Source organism: Moschus berezovskii, chromosome 23 (genome assembly GCF_049115385.1).
Source record: "Moschus berezovskii isolate FMDL1 chromosome 23, NW_MosBer_1.0, whole genome shotgun sequence".
Classification (NCBI taxonomy): Eukaryota; Metazoa; Chordata; class Mammalia; order Artiodactyla; family Moschidae; genus Moschus; species Moschus berezovskii.
The window spans coordinates 37,259,578-37,265,836 of record NC_142482.1 but is presented as its reverse complement, the minus strand read 5'-3'; the positions used below and the strand labels follow the sequence as shown (position 1 = coordinate 37,265,836).

The following is a 6,259-nucleotide window of genomic DNA, read 5'->3' as shown; positions in this document are numbered from 1 at the left end:
AGTGCTAGGGAGAAAAAAAAAAAGCAGAGTAAAATCTTCCAGAATGGAAGAGGCAAAGAGGGAGATGTTACAAATTTAAAGAGTGATCAAGGAGAACTCTTTAAAAAGAGGACGTTTATAGAGATCAGAGTGAAGCCAGGGTGCAAGCCTCGGAGATTTCTGGGTTAGATTATTCTGGGCAGGATTTTGCTGATGCATGGAGATAAGATGTGAAAGAGAGAAGTTAAACATAACTCTAAGGTGTTTGTTTTGAGAACACCCCAGGGGAGCAAGTCTGGGGAAAAATCAAGAGCTCATTTTTTTATTATTCTCAGTTTGAGATACGTTTTAGACAGATAACAAGAGAAGGAGTCATTAACAGGCAGTTAAGAATATAAGTCTGGAATTCAGGGGAAAGGTCCAGGCTGGAGAAAATACATTTGAGAGTTAGTAGATTATAGATGGAATCTAAAGCCATTAAGTCTGAATTTGGCAATAAGGAGTTCATGATCTGGTCAGGTGGTCTGGTATTCCCATCTCTTTCAGAATTTTCCACAGTTTATTGTGATCCACACAGTCAAAGGCTTTGGCATAGTCAATGAAGCAGAAATAGATGTTTTTCTGGAACTCTCTTGCTTTCTCCATGATCCAGCGGATGTTGGCAATTTGACCTCTGGTGCCTCTGCCTTTTCTAAAACCTGCTTGAACATCTGGGAGTTCACGGTTCACATATTGCTGAAGCCTGGCTTGGAGAATTTTGAGCATGACTTTACTAGCGTGTGCGATGAGTGCAATTGTGCAGTAGTTGGAGCATTCTTTGGCATTCCCTTTCTTTGGGATTGGAATGAAGACTGACCTTTTCCAGTCCTGTGGCCACTGCTGAGTTTTCCAAATTTGCTGGCATATTGAGTGCCAGCATCATCTTTCACAGCATCATCTTTCAAGATTTGAAATAGCTCAACTGGAATTCCATCACCTTCATTAGCTTTGTTCGTAGTGATGTTTTCTAAGGCCCACTTGACTTCACATTCCAAGATGTCTGGCTCTAGGTCAGTGATCACATTATCATGACTATCTTGGTCGTGAAGATCTTTTTTGTACAGTTCTTCTGTGTATTCTTGCCACCTCTTCTTAATATCTTCTGCTTCTGTTAGGTCCATACCATTTCTGCCCTTTATCGAGCCCATCTTTGCATGAAATGTTCCCTTGGAATCTCTAATTTTCTTGAAGAGATCTCTTGTTTTTCCTATTCTGTTGTTTTCCTCTATTTCTTTGCATTGATCACTGAGGAAGGCTTTCTTATCTCTCCTTGCTATTCTTTGGAACTCTGCATTCAGATGTTTATATCTTTCCTTTTCTCCTTTGCTTTTCGCTTCTCTTCTTTTCACAGCTATTAGTAAGGCCTCCTCAGACAGCCATTTGGCTTTTTTGCATTTCTTTTCCATGGGGATGGTCTTGGTCCCTGTCTCCTGTACAATGTCACGAACCTCCATCCAGAGTTCATCAGGCACTCTATCGATCAGATCTAGTCCCTTAAATCTATTTCTCACTTCCACTGTATAATCATAAGGGATTTGATTTAGGTCATATCTGAATGGTCTAGTGATTTTCCCTACTTTCTTCAATTTAAGTCTAAATTTGGAAGCCATTAAAGGGGGAGTGATAACATCACCTAGGAAGTAAAGATAGAGATGAGGACACAGATCCTTTCTTTCATTATCCAGTAGCTCCTAGATAGAGTACTAAATACTCTAAAATGAAGTGGAGAAGACAAGACCAGAGAATCCAGAAATAGTTCAAATTGTTTACATTCGGCAGATATTTATGAGCAGCAGCTATTTACCAGTGGAGAAGGCAATGGCACTCCACTGCAGTACTCTTGCCTGGAAAATCCCATGGATGGAGGAGCCTGGTAGGCTGCAGTCCATGGGGTCACTAAGAGTCAGACACGACTGAGCAACTTCACTTTCACTTTCATGCATTGGAGAAGGAAATGGCAACCCACTCCAGTGTTCTTGCCTGGAGAATCCCAGGGATAGGGGAGCCTGGTGGGCTGCCGTCTATAGGGTTGCACAGAGTCAGACACGACTGAAGCGACTTAGCAGCAGCAGCAGCTATTTGCAAGAGGTTCTGCTAGTTGTTGGGTAGCAACATGGTAGCCGGGCATGGGCAGTGCCTTCCAGTAGCTCACATCCATCAAGATGACAGGAATAGAGATAAATCTGGGTACATGTTGACCAGCAATAAAGAGGAGTGGCAGCAAAGTAACAATGGAAGCACGGAACTAATTCCAAGGTCTGAGAAGGAAAGGAAACTGCCTTTTAATCTCTCTCCAGCAAAGACAAAGCAGGCCAATGGGAAACCCAGCAACAAGATAACAGAAAACACAAATTAGAAAAGAAGAAAAAAGTAGGATCACAGGGAAGAAAAAAGGCAGAGATTGAATAGCATCACCCTTAGCTATAAACTAGCTTATGAAAATGAAGTCACTCAGTCATGTCTGACTCTTTGAGACGCCATGGACTGTACCTGCCGGATTCCTCTGTTTATGAAATTCTCCAGGCAAGAATACTGGAGTGGGTAGCCATGTCCTCCTTCAGGGGATCTTCCCAACCCAGGAACTGAACCCAGGTCTCCTGCATTACAGGTAGACTCTTTACCATCTGAGCTACCAGTTAACTAGCTTAGACCTGGCCTATATTTTAATCAGAATTCAAATGTCCAGAGGCAAACAGGGGCTTATATTTTATTACAAAGAATAGGTTTCACTGAGTTGTGCAAATACCTTCTCAGCACATATAGCATTTCATCTTTAAATCAAACAACACTCCTTAGAATGGTATGCTGGTGAAACTTTCATATTTCTTAATTCAACTTCAGATGTTGTAACAATAGAAAAGAATTTTCAATATTTCTCAATACTGAAGCAACCTTTTGATACAAATGGAAGTACATGATTGGAGCAGGTCTGGGATCACTGAAGGGAAAATGTTGCCAAAATTTTAAAAATAGAGAAAAGCAGGAGGAGGAAGAGGAGAAGGAATAAAACAGTCAACTATTACATGAAGGTAACTCAACAATCACGTTTTGGGGGACTACCATGGATGCTTTATGGAATCAAGCAAAAGTTACAGGGTTTTGTATGGCACCTACTTGGGTTCATTTTTGACAGGTTGGTTGTCAGGTTTGGAATGACTTCACCACAGGGTGTAGGACCCAACTTGGCCAGGAAGTTGATTCTGATACTCACTAACATACTTTTCTTGAACCCTGGCATGGAGTCTTAGCCATTCTTTTGATTTGGAAAATAAAAATAGCCACAGTTAAGTGGAGAGCCATTTCTTGCAACTTTATCCATGAATGTGATGGTGCAATCAGATGGAGTAACTCATACTGAGGTCATGGTAGCCAGTTTACATTGCACGATGTAAGATGAGTTAGGTGGGGGCAGAAGTTCCTCCCTGAATTATATGTGTATTAGGAGCCCTAAGTCTCTGGATGGGGAGAGAATGAGAGCACGACCTTACTAGCTTAAGTTTGAGAGGAGTCAACAGTCTTGGGACATATCTATCTGACAGAGTTTTGGAGTTTAGGAGCAATAAATGGAAGGACCAGTGTGATGATGGTGAGGCAGGGATAAGAGCTTACATACTTTAAAAACATATTGACTAAGCTCTTATTATAAATCAGGACTGTAGTAATATCTGAGAATAAATAATGATCAAAATTCAACACATAGTAAACGCCCTTCCAATAGACTTTACAGTCTAACGTAGGGGTCTTCAAAGTGTACCAGCACCCCACAGACTGAACAAGATGTGACAATCTGGAAAGTACAACGCAGAGTGAAAAATGCCCTAATGGAAACCAAGATATACAGATAATAACTAAGGCATGTCTGTCAAGAGCACGTGAAAAGACATCCTTTGGGATATAGGAATAAAATAATAAACTTTATATTTACTTTTATCTTAAAATGAGAAAAAATATTTAATATTTAATGTACGACGATGGTTATATAAGTCCATGTACATGCGTGCTAAATCTCTTCAGTTGTATCTGACTTGGTGCGACCCTATGGAGTGTAAGCATGTCAGGCTCCTCTGTCCAGGGGATTCTCCAGGCAAGAATACTGGAGTGGGGTGCCATGCCCACCTCCAAGGGAATCTTTCTGACCCACAGATCAAACTCAGGCCTCTTCTGTCTCCTGCATTGGCAGGTGGATTCTTTACCACTAGCACCACCTGGGAAGCCCATCTAAGTCCATAATTAAAAATAAATACAGATTTGGTGGCTCAGATAGTAAAGAGTCTGCCTGCAATGCAGGAGACCTGGGTTCGATTCCTAGGTCAGGAAGATCCCCTGGAGAAGGATGGCAACCCACTCCAGTATTCTTCTCTGGAGAATTCCATGGACAGAGGAGCCGGGCAGGCTACAGTCCATGGGGTCTCAAAGAATTGGACACGACTGAACGACTAACCAACAACAGATATTTTGATAGTATGGGTTTAAAACATTTTATTGATAGGTAAACACAATAAAAACAATTCTGTGTGGCATAAAACTTGAGATTTTTGGAATATCAAATTACATTTGAAAATTTTAAAACCTGGAAAGATAGATTTGGATAGGGTGACAGAGAGTTGAATCGGCTCTGACCTTGAACTTCCAACAGAAGCGTGAAGAGTAAGGGAGACACCTTTGCTCACCTCTTCTATGCCTCTGACAGATGCTTTTTCACATGCCCCTTGACAGAAAGGTGTTCATCAATTTATGTATCTTGGCTTCTGTCAAAGCAGTTTACTGTTCTGCACAGTAGTTGTTTCCTGACCGTATCATTTTACATGGGGAGGGAATTCTTGCCGTTTTTTACATCAAGCATAGTATTACAAACTGCAGTCAGTATTTGTGGAGTAGAATGGCAATCAGATATTAAAAATCTTAGTTATTTGTGTATGTTTACGTTATCTAATTTGTATATAGTTTGAACATCTTAATTCTCAAGGCAATGGGCAATGGCCCAGTGCCTGGAACACACCTGGCCCATGATAAACATCACATTGTAAATATGTAAAATAAATTTGCCTGCATTAAATAGTTGGCTATGTTGCGTCCTTGGGCATTGGGTCAGACATACAATCAGAGTGCACTGGAAGAAAGGTTTAATTTCTGAGACCTGACATGAAGAAAGCATAGGATACTAGGATGATGAAGGCCTTAAATTATCCAAATATCAATGAAAACCAGCAAGGATCTACCCATGCCCCGAACACAAAGCACTTTGTCTTATGTGCTTGTATTTGTCTAGTTGAAAAGATGTCACTTACTCCCTCACCTTATTTCCTACAAAAAGTCTTGAGGAGAAATGGAGTTGGCAGTGATCACTAAGGGAAAATCAGAATCCGTAAGAAAAATCACGGTAAATCTACCCACAGGGCGTTAAGCTATAGCACCAGTCTCCAGAGCTTTTTTTGTTGCTGCCCTGTTTCGTTATCTTTAGTACTCTCCGTAGGCATTTAACCCTTTCATCTAAAACCAAGAACTGGCTCCCTTCCAGAACCCGCGAGGAGACAGCACCACAGTGGGCGTCTGCCGTCCAATCGCAGCCACACAACCCCGCCAGGCCTGGCACTGAGAGAAACAGAGTTCAGGGCATCGGGAACTTCACCGGTGCTATTGCGCAGGCTCTGCGTTCCACGCAGGCTTATTAGGAAGAAAGCGGATAAAATTGCCCAGAGACACGTGAACCAGAGGGGACCAACCGGGACCACGGCTCTCCACTGCACCGGATTCTGGAATTTACAATCACGAAAGTTCTATTGTTTCACGATTGGCTCCCGGGCCGTGTGACGTCATAGCGCTAGCCTCGGCCTCCGGACGGTGATTGACTGGCCGCGCCATTGTGACGTCACGGTCAGCCCACGTTCTGATTGTAGATAGCCGGCGCCTTCCTCTTCCCATCTCGGCTGCTCCCGCTGGCCGGCGCCTCCCTGCAGCCTCCTCCCGGCGCCGCTGGTCCCCGGGCTCAGCCGCCACCGCCGCCCGGCCGCTGCTCCGAGCCGCCGCTGCCCTCGGCCTAAGAGGTAAGCGGGCGGCTCCGGAAAACTTCGGCTGGCCGCCGTTCGGCCGTGACACCCGCGGCGGCGCGCGGCCGGGACGGAGGGATGCGACCCCGCTGCTGGGTTCTGAACCGCGGGCGCACGAGCGACTGCCGGCCCGGCCCGCGCCGCGCCCGCGTGGCGAAGGCGCCCGCCCGACGCGCGTCGCAGGGCGCGACGGC

The 6,259-nt window shown here is 44.1% G+C and overlaps 1 protein-coding gene across 1 annotated transcript in view; it reads left to right on the top strand.

Moving 5' to 3' along the window:
- Positions 1-5,685: 5,685 nt before the first annotated feature.
- ELOVL5 (ELOVL fatty acid elongase 5) overlaps positions 5,686-6,259 on the top strand; it is a 70,432-nt gene continuing 69,858 nt past the window's right edge. Inside the window, exon 1 of the mRNA XM_055405961.2 lies at positions 5,686-6,062. The gene's annotated coding sequence lies outside the window, so the exon portion shown is untranslated. The remainder of the gene's footprint in view (positions 6,063-6,259) is intronic.